The sequence below is a fragment of the Pygocentrus nattereri genome, chromosome 19 (assembly GCF_015220715.1).
Source record: "Pygocentrus nattereri isolate fPygNat1 chromosome 19, fPygNat1.pri, whole genome shotgun sequence".
Lineage (NCBI taxonomy): Eukaryota > Metazoa > Chordata > Actinopteri > Characiformes > Serrasalmidae > Pygocentrus > Pygocentrus nattereri.
In genome coordinates, this window is record NC_051229.1 from 1,794,225 (window position 1) to 1,821,689 (window position 27,465).

Here is a 27,465-nt window from a genome sequence, read left to right on the forward strand (position 1 = left end):
TGAAAATCATGTAAACCACATTTTTAAAGGAAAATACTACAAAGACAACAGATCAAATGTTGAAGCTGAGAAATTTGATTGTTTTCTGAAAAATATTTGCCCATTTTGAGTTTGATGTCAACAACACGTTCCATAAAAGTCGGGACGGGTCTGTTTCCCGCTGAGTCCATCAGCTCTTCTTTAACAGCTCTGTCAGTGTTTGGGAACTGAGGAGACGCTGCTGCAGCTCTGACAGTGAGATGTTTTCTGTTCTTGTCTGATTCAGGATTTCAGCTGATCGTCAGTTTCAGGAGCTCATTTGTCGTATTTTTCATTTCATAATGTGCCAAATGTTCTCAGTGGTGACCGGTCTGGACTGCAGGCAGGTCAGTTCAGCACCCGGACTCTTTTAATACGGAGCAGTGCTGCTGTAATACATGCAGAATGTGGTTTGACGTCGTCCGGCTGAAATAATCAAGGCCTTCCCTGAAAAAGACGTCGTCTGGACGGCAGCAGATGTTGCTAAAACATGTTTATATCATTCAGCTTTAATGGAGCCTTCACAGATGAGCACGTCACCCAGGCCATGAGCACTAATGCCCCCTAAACCATCATGAATACTGGCTTTAGAACTGAGCACTGATAAGAAGCTGAGTGGTCTTCAGCCCGGAGGACACAGTGTCCATGATTTCCTAAAGAATTTCAGATGTTGATTCGTCGGACCGCCGGACCGCTTCCCCTCAGTCCATTGTAAATGAGCTCAGGCCCAGAGAAGGTGGCAGCGTTTCTGGATCCTGTTTCTATTTGGGTTCTTCTTTGTGTTTTAGAGTTTAACAGCGTTTGTGGATGCAGTGATGAACTGTGTTCACAGTCAGTGGTTTTCAGAAGTGTTTCTGAGCCCATGCAGTGATTTCCACTACAGAATCATGTCTGTTTTTAATGCAGCGCTGCCTGAGGGCCCAAAGATCACGGCCAGCAGATACTGGTGTTCAGCCTCGTCCCTCACAGACAGAGATTCCTCCAGATTCTCTGAGTCTTTAATGATGTTCTGCACCGTAGACGATGAAAAGCAGAAGCTGTTTGCTGTTTTATGTTGAGAAAGTTTATTCTTCAATTCTTGCTCTATTTGATGGTGCAGTCCTTCACAGAGTGGTGACCTCTCCTCCTCTTTACTTCTGAAAGACTCCGCCTCTCTGAGAAGCTCTTTATACCCAGTCATGTTACTGACCTGCTGCCAATCAACCACCAGGTGTTTTTTTTAGCATTACAGAACTTCACCAGCCTTTCGCTGCCCTGTCCCAACTTTTTTGGAACATGTTACTGGCATCAAATTCAAAATGGGCAAATAATTTTTCAAAAAACAATAAAAATTTGCACCACTTTCAATGAAATATAGGGTTTTAAATGATTTTCACATAATTGCATTTTGTTTTTATTTACATTTTGCACAGCATCCCAACTTTCTTGGAAATGGGTTTGTAACTCAATAGTAGTTTTACTGTAGAAATGGTAGAAATGAAGCTGTAGTAGTGCTAAATGTCACTGTGCATGTTACAGTAATTTTACTACAAAAATGTTGTACTGCATTTATAGTAATTTTCTATAATATGTTTTATACTATGATGCACGTAACCTTAGTTAAAATTAGAATATTGTCACTGTCGGGAACCAAGTATCTCCCAAAAATGGTAACTCCCCTCAATTGAAGTTGTATTTTAGTATTAGCATTAGTAGTATTAGTAGTATTTTAGAGCACTTTATTTGTTGGGTCATTATGAAAGTTTCACCAATCATAAAGGGCAACGAGATTATATTAAAAAAATAACAAAAATGGAAATACTTGGTTCTGTCCCGACAGCAACGATATGAAAAATGTAAATATTTTAATAATGTAATAGTTCAGATTGAAACAGACTTAATAGAACACTACACGTTGCGATAGACAGCACTTTAATATACTATAGACACTCTAGTAAACACTATAGTAGAGTATTTTTCCATATGGGGTCCCTCCTTTCCTCAGACAGAGGTAATCAGCGAAGATATCCGGTATAAATAAAAATAACGAGACCAGGACTTGGTAAGGCGTAGGAATGAGATAATTAAGTCATGGCTACCACTTAGTAAGGTGTGGGAATGAGATATTTAGCTGTGGTCAAGGCTTAAGTATCTCATTCCCATGACTTAGTAAGCCCATGCAGTACGACCTCGCCCCCAAGCCTTAATAAGCTACGACTTAATTATCTTGTTTCAATGCCTTACTAAGTTGTGGCCACGCTTTATTTTAATTTATAAATCATCACACACTCGGCACAAGTTGAAATCATTTCAGATAGACTGGTGTATTTTAGTTTGGTTGGAAACTAAAGGGTTAAAATAGCATAAAATGATCCAGTCAGGACTGTTTTTTTTGTGGTATCTAGATACAGATACGCTCAATCGAGCTCTCCCATTGGTTAGGACTTCAGGAGCTGGACCGAAGGCCTTAAATGTTAGATTAGATATCGCCATAATCGGGGAGCGACAGAGGAGCCAACCAATCACATTTAGATTTACAGTGGGACCAGTTCTGTGAGTAAAAAACATCAACCTAGTCGTTCTGGAGTTCTAGATACATCACTGACCGTGAATGAGAGTCGTTGTCAAAGCAGCGTCCCGGTTAGTTGCTAGGAATGGAAAGCAGCGGCGGCAGCTCTGCGTCAGAAGCCTTTACTGAAAGTCTTTCCAAGCTTCAAACGTCCGTGTTCAATCTAGAACGGCCAGAAAACGTTAATGTGCAGCAGCGTGGCACGGCGCTAGTACCCAAACAGGGGTGCTGACAGAAGTTGGGTTAGTAGTTAGAGGCCTTTCCCCACATTTTGGACCACACTTTATGTCGAACGCCCTCATAGGTGAGGTTCTCCACTGTTTTTTGTGATAGCTTAACGACTCTACGGCAGCCGTGTGATGATTCTACCCTAACGGCTACTGCAAGCGTCCATCAGCTCTTAGCATATATAACATATATAAAGCCATGGTACACGTGAAACTGTACACCCCAGCAGAGACAGACGCAGCATACAGGCCTGGGATGCACGGTCTGGAGATCGTTGATGACGGTAAGTCATAGAAAATGAAAAATGCCTTTCAGTGTTTTCAGAAATGGCTAATTGGCTGATTCTACATAACACTATCTCAGTTGATGATACTGATGTTCTTCATCGTGAGCGTCCACTCAGAAACGCAGCAAACAGTAGAAGAGCAAACATTTTATCCAAAAAATGTAAAACCTTGATATTAACACAGTGGGTCCCAGCTCTGGTCCTTTAGCCCACCTGAACTGCTCAGGTGTGTGTTTTCCTGCTCGAGCACACCTGAACCTTATCACTACAAGAGATGGACCAAAATGATCACTGGGGTCCTTGTTAAAGGTCCAATATCCTGCAGAATTAGACAAAGAAGTTACTGTGATTTTAAAACTGGTGTACAGCGCTGTGTGACAGTCTTTGGTACCCAAGACACATTTAAAAATCTGTTTATTTGTGTAGTTTGTGTTTATTTGCTGAGAAATGTGTTAATATTTGAATAGACAAAATTTATATATATAATAAAGTGATTTTCTGGATGTTGGTGTGTGTGTTTACCCATCGCCAAGCCGCTCCTCGAGGAAGCCCAGTATTATATGTAGTTAAAAAGCAGCTCCTGGTTTGACCAATCAGTGCTCAGTAAATTGAGCTCATGATGTAATTGATGATATTAACGAGTCTCTGTGGCGGCTGTGAAGGTGTCCAGGAAAAATATGGACCCGAGAAATTCTTGTTACTTTTTATTGTTTTTCTGTTTATTTGAATTATGAATACGACTTTATTCTGATGTATATTGTGATAAACTCAAACTGTTTAGAAATTTGATTAGACGCCTAAAACTTTCCCACTGTGCTGTGTGTAAATGAGCTCTGTTCTGACTGGCTGAAAAGGTGATGGTATATCAGTATGAATGGGTATCGCTATCAGGCTGATTCAGCAGAACATGATGGATCTGATATCGGAGGGAAACAAAGAACCTAAGTGATCTAATGAAGCTGACTGAGTGATGTGACTTTGGCCGTGTATTCCTTCCTTTGAGCATGACAGCTTACGTTCAGGTGCTCATCGGAAGTGAAGGCGATTAAAAATAGATCATTTTAAACCATAAGTATAATTATTACTGTCAGTTTGTCAGTTAATATCGGCATCATAAAAGAGAAAGTGGTATTGTTTTATCTCCAGGCATTAGCATTATATGTTGTCAATGCCCCCCCCCCCCCCTCCAAACCCACCCCCCCCATTAAAACGGAGCCCATCTCTACATAAGCAACGCCAGCTAAGGTGGACTAGAGAACTGGAGCTGGAAACCGTCGGTAAGTGTTCCGCTATTGTTTCTGATCAGTGCTACTACTGAGACCACTCTGTCCCGAGTGAAGGAAGCAGGTAGGAAGGAGACAGGTGTCAGTCGCCGAACAGTTCAGATGGAGAGCTACAGATGATCCCGTTGGCAGTGCTGTGAGTCCAGGGGAAGAAAAAACATGCCAACAGAGAGGTCTGGACAGCTGGTGGAAGTTTTAGCTGCCAAATACAGTTTTCCACTGGACTGTGATCAGTTCAGCTCTGCGGACTCATTCCTGGATCCACACAAAGAGAATCTGTACAGAAAAGGAGAAAAAAATTCAGCGATGATAGACGAGTAATGCGCTGAACTAAACACACACACACACACACACACACACACACACACACACACACACACACACACACACACACACACACACACACACATATCATGCATCAGTGGAACCAGACTTCTTTCTGAGGCACCATTTCTTTTGGTCCGTTTATCATAACATTTACAGACAATGTAAAGAGCAACAGGCATTTTTAAATACCGCCACAAAACTGAATAACATGGTTTTGTGCAGCTATAACAGCTTCAGCTCTTCTGGAAGGCTTTCCGCGAGGGTTAGGAGTGTTTATGGGAATTTTTGACCGTTTGTGAGGTCAGACACTGATGTTGGACGAGAAGGCCTGGCTCACAGTCTCCACTCTAATTCATCCCAAAGGTGTTCTATGGGGTTGAGGTCAGGACTCTGTGCAGGCCAGTCGAGTTCTTCCACACCAAACTGGCTCATCCACGTCTTTATGGACCTGCTTTGTGCACTGGTGCGCAGTCATGTTGGAGCAGGAAGGGGCCGTCTCCAAACTGTTCCCACAAAGTTGGGAGTGTGAAATTGTCTAAAATCTCTTGGTGCTGAAGCTTTAAGAGTTCCTTTCACTGGAACTAAGGGGCCGAGCCCAACTCCTGAAACACAACCCCACACCATGATCCCCCCTCCACCAAACTTTACACTCGGCACAATGCAGTCAGACAAGCACCGTCTCCTGGCAACCGCCAAACCAGTCCAGTGGCGGTGCTTTACACCACTGCATTCCACGCTTTGCATTGCGCTTGGTGATGTAAGGCTTGGATGCAGCTGCTCGGCCATGGAAACCCATTCCATGAAGCTCTCTACGCTGTTCTTGAGCTGATCTGAAGGCCACATGAAGTTTGGAGGTCTGTAGTGATTGACTCTGCAGAAAGTCGGTGACCTCTGCGCACTATGCCCCTCAGCATCCGCTGACCGCTCTGTCATTTTACGTGGCCGACCACTTCGTGGCTGAGCTGCTGTCGTTCCCAATCGCTCCCACTTTGTTATAATCCCACTGACAGTGGACTGTGGAATATTTAGTAGTGAGGAAATTTCACGACTGGACTTGCTGCCCAGGTGGCGTCCGATCACGGTACCACGCTGGAATTCACTGAGCTCCTGAGAGCATGTACATATATTACTGTTGTCAGAACAAAACCTCATATCTCCAAAATAACTTTACAGGAGAAGGAAAAAACATCCTTCAGATTTTAATGTAAGTCACAATGCCTGACGTGCCAGAATGTAACTGCGGCACCATTTAAAGGAAAGAACAAGAAACAAGAAGCTGCCAAAATCAAAAATGCGAGTCCAGCCTCGTAAAAAGTCAAACACTTTATAAGAAAAGTTTCCTGCCAGAGATGCGAGAAAAGCTGCTATAGCTGAGCTGAAGCTTAAAGCAGATCACAGTGAGTCTGCGTTTTCATTTTTATTATATGAGTTGGTCTACACTAAGACATTAGCACATACTGGAATATATTTAGACACAAGATGCCAAAAACATTGCTTCAATAAATAGACATAAAACGGGGTTTGATTTTTCTTGAAAGGACAAAATGACTCGTCTTGACATTTGGGTTGTGCCCCCTGGTGTTAAGAAACAGCTGCTTGTACAGCTGAAATATTAAAGCACCCTCATCACAAATGAGCCAGTGAAGAGAGCGCCGATACTGTCAGCATCATCTGAAGAAAAGAAGATAGTTTGGATTTGATTGTGACTTTTTTGGTCACTGCACAAGTCTAATGTGTGTTATTTCATATTTCACATTTCCATGGTCATGACACAAAGTCAGCTCCAGAAAAGCTGCGACAAGCAATCATATCTTGTCAACTTTATCGATTTTTTGTAAATATGCGCTCATTCTGAAATTCATACCTTCAACATGTTTTTTTGGTCTTCAGCCCGGAGGACACAGTGTCCATGATTTCCATAAAGAATTTCTAATGTTGATTCATCAGACCACGGGACGCTTGTCCACTTCCCCTCAGTCCATTTTAAATGAGCTCGGGCCCAGAGAAGGTGGCAGCGTTTCTGGATCCTGTTTATATTTGGGTTCTTTTTTGCGATTTAGAGTTTTAACTTGTTGTTGGCATAAAATTCGAAATGGCCATATATTTTTCAAAAAACAATATAATTTCTCCGTTTCAGCATTTGTTATCTTTGTACTATTTTCAATGAAATACAGGGTTTAAATGATTTGCATATCATTGCATTCTGTTTTTACTTATTTATATTTTGCACAGCGTCCCAACTTTTTTGGAAATAGGGTTGTAAAATAAATGAAGGAAATAAAGGAAAGGCCTTCGACTGCACAGATATATGTGTAGCTTTCTGTCCGCTCTGTCTCTGAATCCTGCACTTCTCTCTCCTCAGCAAAGCCACAGAGCTGAATCCAGAATAAACAGTGCGAGGCTTTATTCCCTCCGCCTGGGAAACAGGACAGTCCAGCGTCCCCCCGACTCTAAACCTGCTACACCCTCTCAGCACAGCACATCTGCTCTATTACACCACCCTCTGTGCTCAGAGGGAACCCAGAAACACACTGACTCATTATACTCTTCTCTAAAAGCATCACACGGCAGCTTCACATCACATACAACAGCAACTGAACACTGAAAAATCAGTACACACAATATGAGCTCAATAACACATGTAGGCACTGTAGACAGATCTCTATGGCCCTCTTTTAAGCCCAGTGACCCCATATATACACACACACACACACACACACACACACACACACACACACACACACATTATATATATATATATATATATACACAGTACTGTGCGAAAGTCTTAGGCACCCTAGACACATTTTCAAAATCAATTTATTTGTGTAGTTTTATTTATTTTATTTGTTTATTTGCTGAGAAAAGTGTTAATATTTGAATAAACAAAATGTATAGAATATTAATTAATAATGAATATATATATATATATATATAAATAAACAGTGATGTTCTGGATGTTGGTGTGTGTGTGTTTCCCCATCTCCAAGCCTCTCCTCCTCGAGGAAGTCCAGTATTATATGTAGTTATAAAGCAGCTCCTGGTTTGACCAATCAGTGCTCAGTAAATTGAGCTCATGATGTAATTGATGATATTAACGAGTCTCTGTGGCGGCTGTGAAGGTGTCCAGGAAAAATATGGACCCGAGAAATTCTTGTTACTGTTTATTGTTTTTCTGTTTATCTGAATTATGAATACGACTTTATTCTAATGTATATTGTGATAAACTCACTGCTGAGGTCAACTGGTTAAACATTCACTTAGACGCCTAAAACCTTTGCACAGTACTGTATATATATATATATATATATATATATATATATGGGATCTGGGGTCACAGGGCTAAAAAGAGGGCCATAGAAACAAAACAATATATAAATAATGAATGTACACACACAACAAACATGGATCTTCATGAATCCCATGAACACTCAAAAAACCCTTAGTAAGCTTAAATACAAAGTTTTGAAACACAGGGGGTCCTACGGGGTCCAGAACTTAACCGGTTGGACCCCCTGAATGTCTCAATAACAATATTCTGGGGGGTGGGGTCTCTGGAAGTAAAGTCATTATGATGTTATGCTGTCCGTTATGGTAAAACAGACGGAAAGTTCACCTCCGCATTTAACCCATCCGTGCAGTGAAACACCACATACACACTAGTGAGCACACACACACTAGAGGGGGCAGTGAGCACACTTGAACAGTGGGCAGCCCAATCCGCAGTGCCCGGGGAGCAGTTGGGGGTTAGGTGTCTTGCTCAAGGACACCTCAGTGAGGTGCTGTCGGTTCAGGGAATCAAACCAGCAACCTTCCGGTCACAGGGCTGGTTCCCTGACCTCCAGCCCACGACTGCCCCAGCTAAAATGTGGAAGGAAGAAAGAAAGAAAGAGCTTTTCCAAAAGAAGAACTGATGCCCTGCTTTTCTGTGAAAATCATATAAGCACATTGTTTGATGCCTTGTATTTAAAATAATGGGGTCATTAAAACGTAAAAAAAGACTCATTTGACTAATAAAATAGGTGGTAACTGGCTAGAAAACCGTTAAGAAAGAAGAAAAAGCTTGACCATGTGACCATGTGACCCCCCCCAACCCCCCCCCCCTCCAAACCCCCCCCCCCCACCCCCCCCCCCCACCCCCAAATAACCACCCTACTCCAATGGTTCTTCAGATTGATAGAGAATGTGTTGCATATGGTTCTATACAGCACCTAAAGGGTCCTTCCACTGTAGCATGCTTGACATCATCGCAGTCCAAGAACCCTTCCTGGGGCTATATAGAACTCTTTTTGAAAAAAACCTTCTATATAGAACCTGATACAACACGTTCTCCATTAATCTGGAGAACCATTTCAGCATAAGAGCCCTTTAAGTGTGCCAAGAGTTGTCCGAGTGTCCATGGTTCTATATAGAACCATTTTCTTTACCAAAGCACCGTCCTGTTTAAGAGTGACAGGATGGCTTTATAACACGACTGCATATTTTGTTACTGAAAATAAAAAACATACGTTTTTAAAGGAAAGTGGTCATTTAATAAGTAATGTACAGTATAAAACATGTTGGTTATGTCATTTGGGGTGGCGGTCCGGTGGGGAGGGTTAGGGTAACTTTCGGGAGGGCCAAATTGAAGGTCCTCACGGGTCACGCTTTGGGCAGCAGTGATGTAAACAAAGGCTTTAATTTGGTAAGGTATAGCTGAGTGCCCCGAGACAGTGGAGCAAAAGATGAACATGCCTGATGTTTCACTGCTTAGAGCCTGGAAACATAAACACTGACCCACAGTGGCAGAAAGATGACACTGCAAGACGCAGTGCTGACCTCAGCTCTGTGATTCAGGGGTGTCCGGTCTCATTCACAACGAGCCGGCACGGCTGCAGGTAACTGACTGAGACAAGCTGACAAAAGAGGTGGAACCAAGAGTTTTGAATTAAAACCTGCAGCTACACTGCAGTAATTATGTTGGTGATATATATTTATTTCATGTGTAAATGGAGCAGAATTTAGTGCTTTACATTTACAGCTGTACACAAGGTTTGAAAACCCTTCAACAAAGGTGGTGGTCATTCTCAGCACTGCAGTAACACTGACGTGGTGGTGGTGTGTTGGTGTGTGTTGCGCTGGTGCGAGTGGATCAGACACAGCAGTGCTGCTGGAGTTTTTAAACACTGTGTCCACTCACTGTCCACTCTATTAGACACTCCTACCTTGTCGGTCCACCTTGTAGATGTAAAGTCAGAGACGACAGCTCATCTGCTGCTGCACAGTTTGTGTTGGTCATCATCTAGTCCTTCATCAGGGGTCACAGGACGCTGCCCACAGGACGCTGCCCACAGGACGCTGCCCACAGGACACTGCCCACAGGACGCTGCCCATGGGACGCTGTTGGCTGGATGTTAGTGGACTATTCTCAGTCCAGCAGTGACACTGAGGTGTTTAAAAACTTCAGCAGCACTGCTGTGTCTGATCCACTCAGACCAGCGCAACACACACTAACACACCACCACCACGTCAGTGTTACTTAGTATTTACACTAAGAAACGTGGGATTTGACCAGGGGTGCCCAAAGTTTTGCACGTTTGAAAATTCCGTATATCACTTTCATTCAGTGAACAGTAAATTATGGAAAAGCCACAGATTACACAAACACCCAGGTTAAATAAAGCAGGTAAACAGTGGTGAATGTGCTTCTGGCGGGACGGAGCTGCCGGGCCTGTTTAGAGAGGAAGTGTCATATTTTCCAGATGTGGAATCACACAGCTGTGGAGAGGCAGGATAAAATGACCATTGAGCGCTGATGGTCCCCCTGTGGCCGTGACATCACTTCACACAATGATCCATCTGATCTTAGAGCTCTGCACCGTTTCCTCTCCGAGGAGAACCTCGGTTCTGTTTATTTTCAGAGAACAACTCGATTTCATAAAAGAGTTCATTTCCTCTCTGTCAGTTTAAAAAGACAAATTAGGTTTATTTTGAGTAAAATAATCTCACACGGGTAAATATTTGTGAAGAAAGTTGATTTGTTTATAAATGTTCAGTTAGTCAATTTCCAATCAATCAGCCCTCAGTAGCAGTAACACTAACCAATCAGCTCTCAGTAGCAGTAACACTAACCAATCAGCTCTCAGTAGCAGTAACACTAACCAATCAGCTATCAGTAGTAGTAACACTAACCAATCAGCTCTCAGTAGCAGTAACACTAACCAACCAGCTCTCAGTAGCAGTAACACTAACCAATCAGCTCTCAGTAGCAGTAACACTAACCAATCAGCTCTCAGTAGCAGTAACACTAACCAATCAGCTCTCAGTAGCAGTAACACTAACCATTCAGCTCTCAGTAGCAGTAACTCTAACCAATCAGCTCTCAGTAGCAGTAACACTAACCAATCAGCTCTCAGTAGCAGTAACACTAACCAATCAGCTCTCAGTAGCAGTAACACTAACCAATCAGCTCTCAGTAGCAGTAACACTGACCAATCAGCTCTCAGTAGCAGTAACACTAACCAATCAGCTCTCAGTAGCAGTAACGCTAACCAATCAGCACTCAGTAGCAGTAACGCTAACCAATCAGCTCTCAGTAGCAGTAACTCTAACCAATCAGCTCTCAGTAGCAGTAATTCTAACCAATCAGCTCTCAGTAGCAGTAACACTAACCAATCAGCTCTCAGTAGCAGTAACACTAACCAATCAGCTCTCAGTAGCAGTAACACTAACCAATCAGCTCTCAGTAGCAGTAACGCTAACCAATCAGCTCTCAGTAGCAGTAACGTTAACCAATCAGCTCTCAGTAGCAGTGACACTAACCACTCAGCTCTCAGTAGCAGTAACTCTAACCAATCAGCTCTCAGTAGCAGTAACACTAACCAATCAGCTCTCAGTAGCAGTAACGTTAACCAATCAGCTCTCAGTAGCAGTGACACTAACCAATCAGCTCTCAGTAGCAGTACCGCTTACAAATCAGCTCTCAGTATCAGTGACACTAACCAATCAGCTCTCAGTAGCAGTAACACTAACCATTCAGCTCTCAGTAGCAGTAACTCTAACCAATCAGCTCTCAGTAGCAGTAACACTAACCAATCAGCTCTCAGTAGCAGTAACGCTAACCAATCAGCTCTCAGTAGCAGTAACGCTAACCAATCAGCTCTCAGTAGCAGTAACACTAACCAATCAGCTCTCAGTAGCAGTAACGCTAACCAATCAGCTCTCAGTAGCAGTAACGCTAACCAATCAGCTCTCAGTAGCAGTAACACTAACCATTCAGCTCTCAGTAGCAGTAACTCTAACCAATCAGCTCTCAGTAGCAGTAACACTAACCAATCAGCTCTCAGTAGCAGTAACACTAACCAATCAGCTCTCAGTAGCAGTAACACTAACCAATCAGCTCTCAGTAGCAGTAACACTAACCAATCAGCTCTCAGTAGCAGTAACGCTAACCACTCAGCTCTCAGTAGCAGTAACGCTAACCAATCAGCTCTCAGTAGCAGTACCGCTTACAAATCAGCTCTCAGTAGCAGTGACTCTAACCAATCAGCTCTCAGTATCAGTGACACTAACCAATCAGCTCTCAGTAGCAGTAACACTAACCAATCAGCTCTCAGTAGCAGTAACGCTAACCAATCAGCTCTCAGTAACAGTAACGTTAACCAGTCAGCTCTCAGTAGCAGTGACACTAACCAATCAGCTCTCAGTAGCAGTAACTCTAACCAATCAGCTCTCAGTAGCAGTAACACTAACCAATCAGCTCTCAGTAGCAGTAACGCTAACCACTCAGCTCTCAGTAGCAGTAACTCTAACCAATCAGCTCTCAGTAGCAGTAACGCTAACCAATCAGCTCTCAGTAGCAGTAACACTAACCAATCAGCTCTCAGTAGCAGTAACGCTAACCACTCAGCTCTCAGTAGCAGTAACTCTAACCAATCAGCTCTCAGTAGCAGTAACTCTAACCAATCAGCTCTCAGTAGCAGTAACGTTAACCAATCAGCTCTCAGTAGCAGTGACACTAACCAATCAGCTCTCAGTAGCAGTAACACTAACCAATCAGCTCTCAGTAGCAGTAACACTAACCAATCAGCTCTCAGTAGCAGTAACGTTAACCAATCAGCTCTCAGTAGCAGTGACACTAACCACTCAGCTCTCAGTAGCAGTAACTCTAACCAATCAGCTCTCAGTAGCAGTAACACTAACCAATCAGCTCTCACTAGCAGTAACGTTAACCAATCAGCTCTCAGTAGCAGTAACACTAACCAATCAGCTCTCAGTAACAGTAACGTTAACCAGTCAGCTCTCAGTAGCAGTGACACTAACCAATCAGCTCTCAGTAGCAGTAACTCTAACCAATCAGCTCTCAGTAGCAGTAACACTAACCAATCAGCTCTCAGTAGCAGTAACGCTAACCACTCAGCTCTCAGTAGCAGTAACTCTAACCAATCAGCTCTCAGTAGCAGTAACGCTAACCACTCAGCTCTCAGTAGCAGTAACTCTAACCAATCAGCTCTCAGTAGCAGTAACGTTAACCAATCAGCTCTCAGTAGCAGTGACACTAACCAATCAGCTCTCAGTAGCAGTAACACTAACCAATCAGCTCTCAGTAGCAGTAACACTAACCAATCAGCTCTCAGTAGCAGTAACGTTAACCAATCAGCTCTCAGTAGCAGTGACACTAACCACTCAGCTCTCAGTAGCAGTAACTCTAACCAATCAGCTCTCAGTAGCAGTAACACTAACCAATCAGCTCTCACTAGCAGTAACGTTAACCAATCAGCTCTCAGTAGCAGTGACACTAACCACTCAGCTCTCAGTAGCAGTAACTCTAACCAATCAGCTCTCAGTAGCAGTAACTCTAACCAATCAGCTCTCAGTAGCAGTAACGTTAACCAATCAGCTCTCAGTAGCAGTGACACTACCAATCAGCTCTCAGTAACAGTAACGCTAACCAATCAGCCCTCAGTAGCAGTAACTCTAACCAATCAGCTCTCAGTAGCAGTAACTCTAACCAATCAGCTCTCAGTAGCAGTAACGCTAACCAATCAGCTCTCAGTAGCAGTAACTCTAACCAATCAGCTCTCAGTAGCAGTAACACTAACCAATCAGCTCTCAGTAGCAGTGACACTAACCAATCAGCTCTCAGTAGCAGTAACGCTAACCAATCAGCTCTCAGTAGCAGTAACACTAACCAATCAGCTCTCGGTAGCAGTAACACTAACCAATCAGCTCTCAGTAGCAGTAACACTAACCAATCAGCTCTCAGTAGCAGTAACTCTAACCAATCAGCTCTCAGTAGCAGTAACGCTAACCAATCAGCTCTCAGTAGCAGTAACGCTAACCAATCAGCTCTCAGTAGCAGTAACGCTAACTGATTCCTCCATCTGTAGTTGGTGATGTGGTGTCGTATATACAAGCTCTTCTCCTGAAGAGCTGGTGGATGAACGTGTAGTTGAGGATAAACACACACGAAGCTGCTTCAGCTAAATTAACCTTTACTGTTTTTTTTTTTCTACTTTAATTTTAAAAATGAACAGAGAAATTAGATAAGAAAGCAGGATGTGCAAGAACCTTCCACGAACCTTCCACAAACCTTTCAGAACCTTCCAGAACCTTCCACGAACCTTCCACAAACCTTCCAGAACCTTCCATGAACCTTCCACAAACCTTCCATAAACCTTTCAGAACCTTCCATGAACCTTCCACAAACCTTTCAGAACTTTCCAGAACCTTCCAAAACTTTCCACAAACCTTCCATGAACCTTTCACGAACTTTCCACAAACCTTCCAGAACCTTCCACGAACCTTCCAGGACCTTCCATGAACCTTCCACAAACCTTCCACAAACCTTCCACAAATCTTTCAGAACCTCCCACAAACCTTCCACGAATCTTCCACAAACCTATCAGTACCTTCAAGAACCTTCCAGAACCTTCCACAAACCGTCCACAAACCTTTCAGAACCTTCCAGAACCTTCCACGAATGTTCCACAAACCTTCCATAAACCGTCCACAAACCTTTCAGAACCTCCCAGAACCTTCCACGAACCTTCCACAAACCTTCCAGAACCTTCCACAAACCTTCAACGAACCTTCCAGAACCTTCCAAGAACCTTCCACGAACCTTCCATGAACCTTTCACGAACTTTCCACGAACCTTCCAGAACCTTCCACGAACCTTGTACAAACCCTCCACGAACCCTCCAGAACCTTCCAGAACCTTCCACGAATCTTTCAGAACCTCCCACAAACCTTCCACGGATCTTCCACAAACCTATCAGAACCTTCCAGAACCTTCCACGAGCGTTCCATGAACCTTCCACGAACCTTTCAGAACCTTCCACAAACCTTCCATGAACCTTCCACGAACCTTTCAGAACCTTCCAGAACCTTTCACGAACCTTCCAGAACCTTCCACGAACTTTCCTCGAACCTTCCACAAACCTACCACGAACCTTCCAGAACCTTCCAGAACCTTCCACGAACCTCTCTGCTTCTGCAACAAAGCTGAACAGAAACACCCACAGACAGTTACGAAGCCAAAAAAAGTCCCGAGTCTTCTTTTGCATTTAAATGATGCTTTGAAATCTGAGCAGACAAATGAATATGAGCCACAAACACCGTCGCCATGGTTACCACCTTCCGTCAACTAACCGTTTCTGATGCTGACTCTGCTTTATTCTGTCTGCAGGAACTGGCAGAAGATATGAAGGTTAACAGAGACAGTAATCCTGACTGAGAAGAGAAGCACGGCTCTTTCTCGTCCACGTTTATTCATGGAAGCGGCTCATTACTCCGGCCAGTTAAACGCCACTCATACAGCTACAACACCAGCTGCTGTTTAATGTACTGCCAGCCCTTAGGGCAGCATGGAAGGGCCTACACCAGGCCGTGAGCGCTGGGAGCACTTATTCACTGACACTAAGGCTTAACAGCAGCTTTCTTGGCTTGCTATGAAAGCCGAGGCAGCTGGCAGGCCTGCGCTGTCTGCCTCAGCGTCGCTGACACAGTGACGCACCCTTGAATTACTGTCACCACCAACAAAGAACCCAGCGATAAGACCCTTCCATCTCCATCCACACAAAGCCGGAGAAACAAAACTGCAGTCATTTTCCCCCGAAACAGCGCCAGGCCATAAACCTCATTTGTCAGTCCATCTCTCCTCCGAGACTTGTAGAGAGAATTCCCGCTCTGCAATGTCTTCCGGGTTTCTCAAACGCTACAGGGCGCTCCTGAGCGAGTCCAAAATGAATGCTTTGATGAATGCTACGCTCATGACGTCTGTGAGCGCAAACAGCCAATGAGCTGCTCCGCTCGCCAACCAATCAGCACACAGTAGCATGTTAGTGTCTGTTTGCTGTAGAATAAAGGAAACACTCAGGCATCCTTCTGCTTTCTAAAATTAAAGGAAAGTTCTGGCTCAGTGATTAGAAACTATTTTAACTTCTTGTTTTTAGCCGTTGAGATCCATTCACTCCCATTCATTGAGGACTCGCTCACGAGCGCCTCTGCCGTTCAGCAGTCCTGTTTTTGATATAACAGGGGAAATAGGAAGTGGCCAGGCTCCTCATGAACTGGCTGTGTTATCTCATCCCTGAGTCCGCGAAACAGCGTACGAAACTACTCAGCAAGCGAAAATAAATACACTCTTAATATTTTTGCAAAACAACTTTCTTCTTTGTATTTTTGACAGTGTAGTGTAGTGGGTAACACCTCTGCCTTCTATGCTGTAGACTGGGGTTCAATCTCCTGCTTGGACAAGCCCCCTACACTATACCAATAAGAGTCCTTGGGCAAGACTCCCAGCACCACCTTCACCTACTACACTGTAGACTGGGGTTCAATCTCCTGCTTGGACAAGCCCCCTACACTATACCAATAAGAGTCCTTGGGCAAGACTCCCAACACCACCTTCACCTACTACACTGTAGACTGGGGTTCAATCCCCTGCTTGGACAAGCCCCCTACACTATACCAATAAGAGTCATTGAGCAAGACTCCCAGCACCAACTTCACCTACTACACTGTAGACTGGGGTTCAATCTCCTGCTTGGACAAGCCCCCTACACTATACCAATAAGAGTCATTGAGCAAGACTCCCAACACCACCTTCACCTACTACACTGTAGACTGGGGTTCATTCAATCCCCTGCTTGGACAAGCCCCCTACACTATACCAATCAGAGTCCTTGGGTAAGACTCCCAACACCACCTTCACCTACTACACTGTAGACTGGGGTTCAATCCCCTGCTTGGACAAGCCCCCTACACTATACCAATCAGAGTCCTTGGGTAAGACTCCCAACACCACCTTCACCTACTACACTGTAGACTGGGGTTCAATCTCCTGCTTGGACAAGCCCCCTACACTATACCAATAAGAGTCCTTGGGCAAGACTCCCAACACCACCTTCACCTACTACACTGTAGACTGGGGTTCAATCTCCTGCTTGGACAAGCCCCCTACACTATACCAATTAGAGTCCTTTTGCAAGACTCCCAACACCACCTTCACCTACTACACTGTAGACTGGGGTTCAATCCCCTGCTTGGACAAGCCCCCTACACTATACCAATAAGAGTCCTTGGGCAAGACTCCCAACACCACCTTCACTTACTTCTGAGTGTGCAAAGCTCCCATACAGCCTAAGGGTCTTATTGGATCAGAGGACAGTCGGAACAATTATGAAAATATTATAGTTCAAAGTTAGACTTTAATATTATTTCTGCCATCTTCAGTAAACTTACTAATTTGGAGGAATATGTTTTCCTTTGGACACTGACGATATGTTGTTAGGTGTTTCCATTAAGCCTATATGCAACCAGGATGGCCGAGAGGTTAAGGCGTTGGACTTAAGATCCAATGGGCAAATGCCCACGTGGGTTCGATCCCCACTCCTGGTAAGAAAGTCACGCCAAATTTTAATGTCGTTTAAAAGACGATAATAAAATACGCTATATTTGCCAAAAGTATTCACTCCCCCATCCAAATCATTGAATTCAGGTGTTCCAGTCACTTCCATGGCCACAGGTGTATAAAGCCGAGCCCCTAGGCCTGCAGACTGCTTCTACAGACATTAGTGAAAGAATGGGTCGCTCTCAGGAGCTCAGTGAATTCCAGCGTGGTACCGTGATCGGACACCACCTGTGCAACAAGTCTGGTCAAGAAACTTCATGTGGCCTTCAGATCAGCTCAAGCGTAGAGAGCTTCATGGAATGGGTTTCCATGGCCGAGCAGCTGCATCCAAGCCTTACATCACCAAGCGCAATGCAAAGCGTGGAATGCAGTGGTGTAAAGCGCCGCCACTGGACTCTAGAGCAGTGGAGACGTGTTCTCTGGAGTGACCAATCGCGCTTTTCCGTCTGGCAATCCAATGGAGAGTCTGGGTTTGGCGGTTGCCAGGAGACGGTACTTGTCTGACTGCATTGTGCCGAGTGTAAAGTTTGGTGGAGGGGGGATCATGGTGTGGGGGTGTTTTTCAGGAGTTGGGCTCGGCCCCTTAGTTCCAGTGAAAGGAACTCTTAAAGCTTCAGCACCAAGAGATTTTGGACAATTTCACACTCCCAACTTTGTGGGAACAGTTTGGGGACGGCACCTTTCTGTTCCAACATGACTGCCCACCAGTGCACAAAGCAGGTCCATAAAGACACGGATGAGCCAGTTTGGTGTGGAAGAACTTGACTGGCCTGCACACCTCAACCCCATAGAACACCTTTGGGATGAATTATAGCGGAGACTGTGAGCCAAGCCTTCTCGTCCAACATCAGTGTCTGACCTCACAAACGGTCAAAAATTCCCATAAACACTCCTAACCCTCGTGGAAAGCCTTCCCAGAAGAGTTGAAGCTGTTATAGCTGCAAAGGGTGGGCCGACATCATATTAAACCCTATGGATTAAGAATGGGATGTCACTCAAATTCATATGTGTGTGAAGCCAGACGAGCGAATACTTTTGGAAATACAGTGTATAGTAATAGCGTTATTTCCTAAATGTAAGCTCTGAAACTCGAGACAGAAATCAGCTGTGGAGGCGTCAAAGCAAATATCACCATCAGAAAAATGAAACTCATCCATACAAAGCATGAGAAACAAAACTGTCATGTGTGGTTTGTTTGAAGGGCTTCTTCAGAGTCACCAGCACCAGACGGACGCGCTGAATTATTCATGAGAATTCTACTTAACCTTCATTTCAGCTTCCATTTTCACTGCCCTAAATCTGAATTATTAAAGAGAGCTATTTGGAGACCTCTCTGGTGGAAACGTGTAACTGCACCCGACATGCGGAGGAACATTTAGAGGTGTGGGTTGTGCTACAGACTCCATAGAACCACGGTTACTCAAAGAACCACTGAAAGCAAATAGAAATATAGATAATGGTTCCATATAGCAACAAAAAAGGGTTCTGCTATTGCTCCAATGTCAAGCTTGTAACAGTAAAAGAACCCTTTTTGGTTCTATATAGAACCAATACATTCTCCATCAATCTGAAAAACCATTACATCATTCAAAGAATCATTTAAGCATGCACATGGTTCCTTAAGTACTCATGGTTCTATATAGAACCACTGTCTTCCCTAAAGAACCCTTAAAGAACCATCTCATTTAAGAGTGAACATCTTTCAGTTACATATAATATGGTTTATTACAATAATAACTAATAATAAAATGATTATTTTAAGATTGGAGTGTTTATGAGATTGTATGCATAAAAGCAATCAGCCTGGATGGCTCAGCCAATCAGGGTTAAGAACCAAAACTATCTGTTCAGAGCAGTTAATTACTGTCTGTGGTGTCTGCGGTAATTAAGAGGCTGAGATGGCTCTTGTCCGGCGCACAGCGGTGACGCCGTCAGCTTTCCCTGAGATATCCTGTTGCTATGGTTACCAGACAGAGAGCTGTAAGGAGCAGATCTTGAGATGTTGAAAAGAACCCTTGATATTCAAAACCTCTAAATCTCTGTCATCAGTTTCCTAACGTTCTCCTCTGAGAGGAATCATCACCACTGAGCTCTACAGACCCGTTTAAAGAGACGTATTCACACATCGTCTGTATGTACGAGGGCTTACCATCTGACCCTGAGACAATCTAATTACGATTCTTTAGGAAATGATTCAGGTCATCACATTTTAAATATAAAATAGTTGAATTGTGATTCTCTAAGAAATGATTCGTCCTGAAATGTTACAATTTAAGTATGAATCAGTTCAATTGTGATTCTTTGAGATTTTTTTTTTCCGATTATTATGAAATCTTGCCTACCGGTATGAACATGTTTAATTGCAGTTCCCTAAGAAATGATTCAATTCATCATGAAAGCTGACTTTTCAGTACAAATCAGTATGATTACGATTCTTTAGGAAATGAATCAGTTCATCTTAAAATCTCAAATGTTCAATATGAATCAGTTTCATTTGATTCTTTGGAAAATGATTCAGTTCATGATGAAACCTCACACATCAATATGAATCAGTTTAATTGCGATTCTCTAAGAAATGATTAATCCTGAAATGTTACAATTTAAGTATGAATCAGTTTAATTGTGGTCTATAAGAATGAATATGATTCTTTAAGAAATTATTGGGTTATTTATGACGTCTCACATTTCAGTTTAGACAGTCCATCCTCTGAAACTACTGTCTCAGACCAGCGTTGCTTCTAGCACCTCACTTACCTGCCTTATTACCCCACTTACCTGCCTTATTACCCCACTTACCTGCCTTATTACCCCACTTATCAGCCTTATTACCCCACTTGTCTGCCTTATTACCCCACTTATCTGCCTTATTACCCTACTTATCTGCTACCTCACTTACCTGCTTTATTACCCCACTTACCTGCCTTATTACCCCACTTATCTGACTGTTACCTCACTTGTCTGCCTTATTACCACACTTACCTGCCTTATAACCCCACTTATCTGACCTTTACCTCACTTATCTGCCTTATTACCCCACTTATCTGACTTTTACCCCACTTATCTGATCTTTACCTCACTTATCTGCCTTATTACCACACTTATCTGACTTTTACCCCACTTATCTGACTGTTACCTCACTGATCCCTTTTTTTTGCCACTATACAACCTTTAACCACTGCTGCACTCAGCACTTTAACTTTAGACCCATACTTTGCACAATGTAAGGATTACAGGTATGACCGTGTGTGTGTGTGTGTGCGCGTTTGTGTGTGTGTGTCTGAGTGAATGATGGTAGGAATGTTATATTTTATTTTATTTTATTCTTCACATGTGAACGTCTGTCCGATTCTGCGCTCTGTGAGCTCCTGTCAATTCCTTGTGCGAGTAAGCAAAGCTGGCCAATAAAGCTTGATTCTGATTCAATATGAATCGATTCACAGTTCATATTGAATCAATTCAGTGCATCAAGAAATCTTCACCACAAGAAAACTACTTCACCACAATTTGATGATGATATAATTATTATTATGATAATAACAATAATTATTATTACAAATATGATTTGATGAACTATTCACTTTTTTTAAAACTTGAAAATAGAAAATAGAAGAGAATTATCGCTGATTATTATAATCAGTTCTAGGATTCAAAACATCTACACAGTCGCCACCGTCAGATCCATAACCGATTATATTTGGATGTTAAGACGCAGTGAAAAATGTTTGCATGCAGTAAAACAGATGCACAGTGTGTCTCTCTGTGCTCGGTGGTACAGTGTGTGTAGGGGAGGGCTAATAATAGCCCCTCAGTGAGTCTACTCCGCTCCTCCCGGCGTCCTAATTATAGATCCAGTCCACCCAGGCTGAGTGACAGAGGCACCAGATCAGCTGATTACGACGGAGCCTAAAGCAGCTGTGCTGAACGCTGCGGAGAAACTGACTGACACCAGCACGAAACTGCAGCTCCTTACAGGACGAGTCTGCGGATTCAGCACAGCAGGACGCAGCACGTCAACATCTGTCCACACCAGCACAGCGAAGAACGAGCGAGGAACGAGCGAGGAACGAGCGAGGAACGTGCGGTCCGACGGGTTTCGTTCAGGATGAACATAGAATGTTTATTTTAAATCAACAAATTATGCAACAAATAAATCACAAATACATTAAAACACTCAAACAACCCTACAATCTCAAAAAAGACGGCTCTTCAGGGGTTCTTCAGTAAACACAAGAGTTCTGCACAGAACCATGAACACTCAAAGAACCATGGTTCTCTGAATGGTGAAATGGTTCTTCAGACCTTGTATAATGTTCTATACAACACAAAAACAAGCATCAGACATCAGAACAACAGCAGAACTACGGAGCCCCGCTGTGACATCCTGTACAAATAAAAACAATGCGTGGCCACGACTTAGTAAGGCGTGGGAATGAGATGATTAAGTCGAGGCCATGACTTAGTAAGGCTTGGGAATGAGATGATTAAGTCGAGGCCATGACTTAGTAAGGCGTGGGAATGAGAGGATTAAGTCGAGGCCATGACTTAGTAAGGCTTGGGAATGAGATGATTAAGTCGAGGCCATGACTTAGTAAGGCATGGGAATGAGATCATGGCTTAAATCGTGGCCACACATTAGGATCTCATTCCCACACTTTACTAAGTCGCAGCCACACATTAGGATCTCATTCCCACGCGTAAATAAAGTGTGGCCACGCATTATTTTTATTTATACAGGATGTCATCAGTGGGGCTCTGTACAGAACCCTTTTTGGTGCTACAGGGAATTTTTTTGAAGGTTCTATACAGAACTGTATACAACACATTCTCCTTTAGTAAAGACAAGGGTTCTATATAGAACCGTGCACACTCAAACAACCATTCGCAACCATTCGTTTAATATGATGTCGGCCCACCCTTTGCAGCTATAACAGCTCCAACTCTTCTGGGAAGGCTTTCCACAAGGGTTAGGAGTGTTTATGGGAATTTCTGACCGTTCTTCCAGAAGCGCATCTGTGAGGTCAGACACTGATGTTGGACGAGAAGGCCTGGCTCACAGTCTCCGCTCTAATTCATCCCAAAGGTGTTCTATGGGGTTGAGGTCAGGACTCTGTGCAGGCCAGTCAAGTTCTTCCACACCAAACTGGCTCATCCACGTCTTTATGGACCTGCTTTGTGCACTGGTGTGCAGTCATGTTGGAGCAGGAAGGGGCCGTCCCCAAACTGTTCCCACAAAGTTGGGAGCGTGAAATTGTCCAGAATCTCTTGGTGCTGAAGCTTTAAGAGTTCCTTTCACTGGAACTAAGGGGCCGAGCCCAACTCCTGAAAAACACCCCCACACCATGATCCCCCCTCCACCAAACTTTACACTCAGCACAATGCAGTCAGACAAGTACCGTCTCCTGGCAACCGCCAAACTCAGACTTGTCCATCGGATTCCCAGACGGAGAAGCGTGACTGGTCACTCCAGAGAACTCGTCTCCACTGCTCTAGAGTCCAGTGGCGGCGCTTTACACCACTGCATTCCACGCTTTGCATCGCGCTTGGTGATGTAAGGCTTGGATGCAGCTGCTCGACCATGGAAACCCAGTCCATGAAGCTCTCTACGCTGTTCTTGAGCTGATCTGAAGGCCACATGAAGTTTCTTGACCAGACTTGCTGCACAGGTGGCGTCCGATCACGGCACCACGCTGGAATTCACTGAGCTCCTGAGAGCGACCCATTCTTTCACTAATGTCTGTAGAAGCAGTCTGCAGGCCTAGGGGCTCGGCTTTATACACCTGTGGCCACAGAAGTGACTGGAACTCCTGGATTCAATGATTTGGACGGGTGACTGAAAACTTCTGGCAATATAGCGTATATGCAAGGTACTGCACTAAAGCCACACTAGCTAGAACTGAGTTTCCTAGTATGCGTAATATTGAAGAACCACCTGATGTTTTATTTACTTTAAAAAGCTGTCCATTTCATGAGACTTTCAAGGTTCCATTAAAGCTCACCATTTACCAGGAGTGGGGTTCGAACCCACGCGGACATTTGCCCATTGGATCTTAAGTCCAACGCCTTAACCTCTCGGCCATCCTGGTACACAAACACAACGTTTAAAGAAAAAGGACATATTTAGGGTTTATAAACATTACTGTCTGTTTTTTCATTACCTACACTCAAAATAAGGTTCTTCAAGGGTTCTTTATTAAAGACAGTGGGTAGGACAGTATAGAACCATGAGCCTAAAGAACCTTTGCACGCTCAAATGGATCTGTGCATGGTTCTTCAGATGTATAAAAAGTTCTTCTATTGTTGTAAACTTGACATCATGACAACAATGAACCCTTTTGGCGCTGTAGAGAATCATTTTCAAAATGGTTCTATATAGAACCACATACAATACTACAAGAACTAAAAACACTTACAGAACCATTTGCATGCGTTCCATTTTCATGGGTCTTTGCATTGTGAAATGTTCTTCAGATTGATGGAGAACATGTTACATATGGTTCTATATGGCACCAAAAAGGTGCTATATGAATCTGAAGAACTATTTCAAGTAAAGAACCATTTAGGTACGCAAATGGTTCTGAAAGTGATCGCAGTTATATATAGAACCACTGTCTTTACTACAGAGCCCTTGAAGAACAATAAGTCCAGTAGGTCAGCCTTTTTCTTTGAAGGCTACAGTAATGGACCAGAGAGGTTGAGAGGATAAGCTGTTGGACTTGCGATCCAATAGGCAAACATCCATGTAGACTCGATTCCCACTCCTGGTAAATGAAGAGCCCAAAAAGGGTTCTGTGGATGTCATGATAGACAGTCCTGGCAATGTGTTTGGTTGTAACTGCTCAAGCTTGATGTCAGAAACCCTTTTGGTGCTACAAACTCGTTGTTCAGCTGAGTTCTAACCCACATGAACATTCGCCCACTGTAGCTTAAGTCCAGTGCCTTAACCTCTTGGCCGTCCTGGTGCACATGTGCCTCTTTTAAAGCTGTCTTAATTGGACTGCTGACCATTTTGATGGTTTACCAAGAATTATGGTTTGTTTTTTCATTACCTACACTCTCAAAAAAATATGGTTCCTCAAAGGTTCTTTAGTAAAGACAATGGCTCTACTTAGAACCATGAACACTCAAAGAACCTTCAGCATGGTGAAATTGTTCTTCAGATTGATTTCAGAGTGTGTTGGGTATGGTTTTATATAGGACCTTTTTGAAAAGGATTCTATATAGCACCGAAAATGGTTCTGCTGTTGTTACAATGTCAAGCTTGTAACAATATAAGTAATTTTTGTGCGATATAGAACCATATAAATCAACCTGAGGAACCATTTCACCATGCAAAGAACTATTTAAACATGCCAATGGTTCTTTGAGTGTTGTGGGTTGTATATCGTGTCAGTATTTACTAAAGAACCCTTAAGGAACACTACAACACTTCAAGCATGTACCAGGATGGCCGAGAGGTTAAGGCGTTGGACTTAAGATCCAATGGACAAATGTCCACGTGGGTTCGAACCCCACTCCTGGTAAAGGGCCAGCTTTAAAGGAAACTTAAATCTTATGAGATGGACAGCTTGTTTATGAGAATAAAACATCAGATGGTTCTTCTTTATTAGGTGTACTAGTGCGGCATACTAGCTAATTAGTGTGGTTTTAATGGAGACTGCAGACCCAGCTGGTCCAATCTGACAGGCTCTGTTTGTGAGCTGTGAGCATTTCAGCACAGAGAGAAACTGGCATCAGGACAAAAGACAAGGACACAGCTTCTCCCCCGAGGCCTGAGAGCATCATCACTTACCCCAGTGTCTGTTACAGCACTCCACCAGCACGCTCAATATTAATGGCCTGTCTGAGGACTGGACTGCTTTAGCTCCTCCGGCTCAAGGCTAAAGGTATTTATCAGAGCCATCAACTAAATGTACTGAAACATGAGCAGCTACCGTCTAATACGTTACCAGAGCTGTGCATGACCTCACCACATCTCAACACCCCTGAATACTCAATGGGAAGTTCTGCAGTGAACAAAGAGCATTTCCACCTCAATCATCTCTCAAAGATATGAAGTCTTCAAGAATGGTTCAACATCACGCAACTCAATTTACAAGACTGAAAAGGTTCTAAAGGCAAAGGATCAGGCATTTAATACTTTATATTATTAGATGCTTGACGCCTAGACTATAAACCGGCCTTTAGTGTCTAATGAACTTAAGGTCAAACACAAGTCCTGCTACATCCTGGCATCTATGATGTTGGGATTGCTGTTCTTCTTCTCAGTAGAAGTCCCAGAACAACACCTTTTGAGAGCTCCTAAAACTGGCATGCCTAGTGCAAACATTCAAAAGCACTGAGGTCACTATTAACAAATCCCTTATTAGGAAAGTCGGCATCTTTGCAACTCCACTGGGCAGTTATTCCCAGAAATACAGGACCAGACTCTTTCTCTCAAAATACTCTAAACTGAGGGTCAAATTACTGTTTAAAAACAGATTTGAAATCTCTGACAAAAACCTCACTAATAATTTGCAACATTTGGCTCAGTAACATACAAAACATTCGGATTGTGCTGGCTTCTGCTCTGGCACAGACCTCCACAACAATGGGGCGGGGGGCGGGGGGACTTCCCTGCTTGTGCCATAATGAGCAAGCTGATTAGCTCTTTTATTAAAGGGCATGACTCCAAAACAGACGCCACGCTGAGCGTAACAAACTTTTCCATTCATATTTCAACCAGTGGGTGTCTCTCTCCTCACTGCTATTACACATTGAGGTGTTTACATTATTATGGCCAGTTTGAAAACACAAACCAGCAATTTAGCACCAGATAACCTTATTAATCACAAGGTTCTGCGTTCTGAAGGAAGCCAACAGTCCACGAGGTCCAATACAAACCAGGATGGCCAAGAAGTTAAAGTGTTGGACTTAAGATCCAACAGACAAATGTCTGCATGGGTTCTTAACCCCACTCCTAGTAATCACTGGGCTGTAGTTTAATAAGTAGTTTGGAATAAATTCACAACAGAGTTCTGCAGATATTAAAGTGGATAAAGTCCCACCATCTTCCAAGGCCTCAAACTTAAGATCACAAAAAAACTGGAGGCTTTTTCATAGAAGGAGAATGGCCGAACTTCCCACAACACACTTTACACAAGTTTTATGACAGCATTCCAAGAACCAAAGATGTCCTGAAGGCAAAGTGTTACTGCATTAGGAACACATATTTCAGCCCCAGTACCCAAAACCAGGATGGCCGAGAGGTTAAGGCATTGGACTTAAGATCCAATGGACAAATGTCCGGCATGGGTTCGAACCCCACTCCTGGTAAATCCAGCTCTCTCAGAGGGAGAGGAACTGAACTGTTGTTGGGGTGGTCCTCTCAAGGACATGACTCTACTTGGGGAAAATGACTGTATCATAATCTTTGGAAATACATGTTCTAGCTGTATATAGTCCACTCACCCTGTCTTGTCTCCAGGCTTTTTATTTAACTTTTCATTTTTAAAGATTATGTTATAAGATACAAGGTACAAACATGTAACTTTGTCCAGTCAGAGTGAGATGAGCAGCAGTGAGCAGTGCTTGTGTTTTTAACTGCTTTAAAATGACGTCAGACTCAGGAAAACGTCCTTCACACGTCCTTATTAAAGAAGGCCGAGAGGAAGACGTCGTGCTCTGAAACACATAAGCTGGACGTCCGTCCCACCGCCGTCTTTTAAAGATCAGAGCATGAACTTCGTCTCCTCTGCAGACCAGTTTCTGCTCCGCCGTGTTGAACGGTATAAACTCTCACTGTGACGCGACGCACAAGCAGAACGGACTGAAACTTTCCGATAGGGAACGTAATCGGATACAGGCGTTTACACGGATATTATTCTCCTATTTAACAGATTAT

The 27,465-nt window shown here is 43.4% G+C and overlaps 1 protein-coding gene and 4 non-coding genes across 5 annotated transcripts in view; 3 read left to right on the top strand and 2 right to left on the bottom strand.

The window, feature by feature from the left end:
* Positions 1-4,284: 4,284 nt before the first annotated feature.
* The window catches only part of amer3 (APC membrane recruitment protein 3), a 29,944-nt gene continuing 6,763 nt past the window's right edge, over positions 4,285-27,465 (bottom strand). Inside the window, exon 3 of the mRNA XM_017682480.2 lies at positions 4,285-4,639. The gene's annotated coding sequence lies outside the window, so the exon portion shown is untranslated. The remainder of the gene's footprint in view (positions 4,640-27,465) is intronic.
* Positions 17,490-17,572, top strand: trnal-uaa. Its single transcript has one exon. It is a non-coding gene; the product is annotated as a tRNA-Leu (tRNA).
* Positions 23,586-23,668, bottom strand: trnal-uaa. Its single transcript has one exon. It is a non-coding gene; the product is annotated as a tRNA-Leu (tRNA).
* trnal-uaa lies at positions 25,023-25,105 on the top strand. The gene has a single exon. It is a non-coding gene; the product is annotated as a tRNA-Leu (tRNA).
* trnal-uaa lies at positions 26,814-26,897 on the top strand. The gene has a single exon. It is a non-coding gene; the product is annotated as a tRNA-Leu (tRNA).